This window comes from Trichosurus vulpecula, chromosome 6, assembly GCF_011100635.1.
Source record: "Trichosurus vulpecula isolate mTriVul1 chromosome 6, mTriVul1.pri, whole genome shotgun sequence".
NCBI lineage: Eukaryota > Metazoa > Chordata > Mammalia > Diprotodontia > Phalangeridae > Trichosurus > Trichosurus vulpecula.
In genome coordinates, this window is record NC_050578.1 from 122,353,393 (window position 1) to 122,356,378 (window position 2,986).

At 40.4% G+C, this 2,986-nt stretch overlaps 1 pseudogene; it reads left to right on the plus strand.

Moving 5' to 3' along the window:
• The first annotated feature begins 677 nt into the window (after nucleotides 1-677).
• On the plus strand, nucleotides 678-2,761 carry LOC118854731 (annotated as a pseudogene).
• Nucleotides 2,762-2,986: the final 225 nt, after the last annotated feature.

Sequence of the window (2,986 nt, forward strand, 5' to 3'; positions counted from 1 at the left end):
CAATTCACAAGGCTGGGTACTAGGATCCTTGCTGTTGTTATTATTCCTTCACATCTCACCAAATAATCTTTTAGGAAATATAGATCGCTGTGATTTGTAAGATGGAATGAGAACTCATGGCAAGGGAATCATGGATCCTTAAATGAAGCCATCAAAGGAAGTTTAATAGTCCCTTAAAATGCTGATATTCAAGTTCAGAGAGAATAAACCCTATGTTATACTTCTTTCTGATTTTTGGCTTTTTATTTTTATTTCATTATATGAATTAAAATGTAACTTAATCAGCTAATTTCAAAGTTAAATGCATTTAATTCATCTAAAAAATCCTAGTGTTAAATTTCATAATAAATGAAAATGATTTCTCTTGAAGAAGCCTGCTTATTTTTATAGAAGCCAGAAGAATTCTATCTTTGACATTTTCATCCTTAGTCCAATTTAACATTTCTAGTCTGAATCCATGCAAAAAATTAAAGGCATCAGACCAATCTGAAATATTAATGCATATTCCAAAAGTTGATTGGGGATTTGAGCACAACCAAAGTTTTATTTTATGGAGAAAGCCCCACATGTGTTCAGCTCAAATGGATTATAAATGAATTTATTCACCATAGTTGAGGAGGACAGAGATTGGAAGTGGGAACAAGTTGGAAAATGATCAAAGTGGTGTCCCTGTGACTATGAGTCTTTCATATAAATTTCACTTTCCAACTTACAATTATATTTTATCCCAGTTCAAGAAGCTGCCCTTCTAGAGACTTGCCACTGTGGTGGCTAGCAACAGCCTGAAGCACTGTGGTAAGCTGGAGCTCTTGACGGCCATCAACCTTTAACTGCATTACGAGGAGCAGCACATGGAGCTATATATCAGTAAGGCAAGATTCATGACCTCAAGGATGACCATGAACATGCCTGAATAGTTGAGAATCACAAAGTATGAAAAACTCCCTATGTAGAAGGATGAAGAAGGCAGAGGAAGTATAACTTTTATTTAGACTCCAGAGGATCAAACCTGAGAAACAACACCCCCAATTCAAAATAGTAGCAATTATATTCCAAAACTAGTAAGCCCATCTCAATGTACTTAACAAGGAGATTATAACACAGTATTATAGCAAGGAACCAAGCCATCCTGTAACCTCTCCCACCTCCTCCCTGCTAGGGCCTGTAAACAATTACTCACAAATCCTAACTCTCTGCTCAGCACTGTCTTCTGTAGTTCTGCCAATGCTGGTTCTCTCAAGTCTGCTCTTCAGTAACCTCTTGATGTCTGCCCCCTCAATGTCTTCCTCTCAGTCTTGCTACTCTCAGTTCTGTTCCTTTTCAATTCTCTTCTCCTTTTCAATTCTGCTCTTCTTCAATTCTGTACTCTCCTTTTATACAGTCCTAGGTGGCATCTAATTGGCTAGAACTCAGGTCTCTGATTGGCTGAATTCATGATTGACTAGAACTCAGAGCACATACCATTCCCTCTGGTCTTAGCCACTTCCCTTAGGGTCCTGAGGGCTTCACGGCTACATCAGCTTAGCACCCAGTAAGTAGGTGCTTTAGGCCTACTTACAAACAAAGATAGCATCAAGCTTTCCCACCTAGACCCACCTGAGGCCTATTGAATGGGTGGGAAAGATATTCAATCACATTAATACTACAAGCTGCTGACCAAACTCATGAAGAAAGTCCACTTCCCATTCATGTCACCCTAGGACCTCATCTACTAAGTGCAGACTGTGGACTTCAGGAGGACCAACAACATTTGGATGAAGGTGCTGTTCAAGGCCAGCAACTACCAAAAGATATCCCACATGAAGCTTATTATTCACTGGCATTTGCTCCAACAGAACCTACCTGGCCACCTTGAGAGGGGTCCTGGGGCAACAGCTAGTGCTCAACAATGAGCTGGAGATTTACAATGAGAAGCTCAAGTGGAAATTCTTGGCCTCCGTGGGTGCCTCTCACTACCAGGAAGGAATTGTTCTTATTGGAAACTTCTTGTATGTTGTGGGTGGCCAGAGTAATGATGATAGCAAAAGCAAAATCAGGATGGGGTTCTACTAATTTGAGCCTGTCTCCAATAAATGGATACAAGTTGTGCTTCTCAATGAAAAGAACACTTTTTTCCCCACCTGAATGACCTCAAGGGCCACCTGTATTTCATCAGTGGCCATAATGCTGCCAGCAAACTGGCCACCTTGGAATGCTATAACCCCAAGAAGAATGAATGGAGCTCTGTGGCCATGATGAGGGAGTTTTATTGTGGCCTTTCAGGCACCGTCTACTAGCAGTTGATGTATATTTAGGGAGGAATGCCTCACGCCACTTTCCAAAAGGAGTTCATGTGTTTTGACCTGAACACAGACAGATGGACTCAGAAGGCTCCTACAACCACTGAGAGGGAGCTACACTGCATGTGTTCTGTTGAAGAAAAGCTCTATGTGATCAGAGTAAACTACTTTAAAGGAATCAGTGATTATGATGATGTTCTGAGCTGTGAATTCTATCTGCTGGTCCTTGACCAGCATTCTCTTATTGCTACTACATGAAGAGAGCAAAGGAATATTGGCCTTGGTGTGTTCAAAGGTAGGGTCTACGTGGTGGGTGGGTACTCTTGGAATAACCATTCTGCGGTAGTAATAGTCTAGATGTGTGATCCAGAAAAGGATGAGTGGCACAAAGATTTTGACCTGCCTGAATCACTTTGTAGTATCCAAGCTTTTAATCTGATAATTTTCCACCAGAGGAAAACACTGGGTCTGCTTTTGGATAGTCATCTCTTTCTGTTCCTTAAACCTATTCTATCCATTCACTTTAATGTGGTCCTATCTTTATCTGTGTCTGTAGATGTTCTTTAATGTGGTTCTTTATTTGTTCTAAGTTAGGCTTAGCCTACAATAATTGGTACAAAGACTAAAAATGATATCGTTTGTGATATTTGCAGGTTGTAGAATGCTAATTTGTGGTTAACAAAAGGACCCTGCATATGTATTCACCA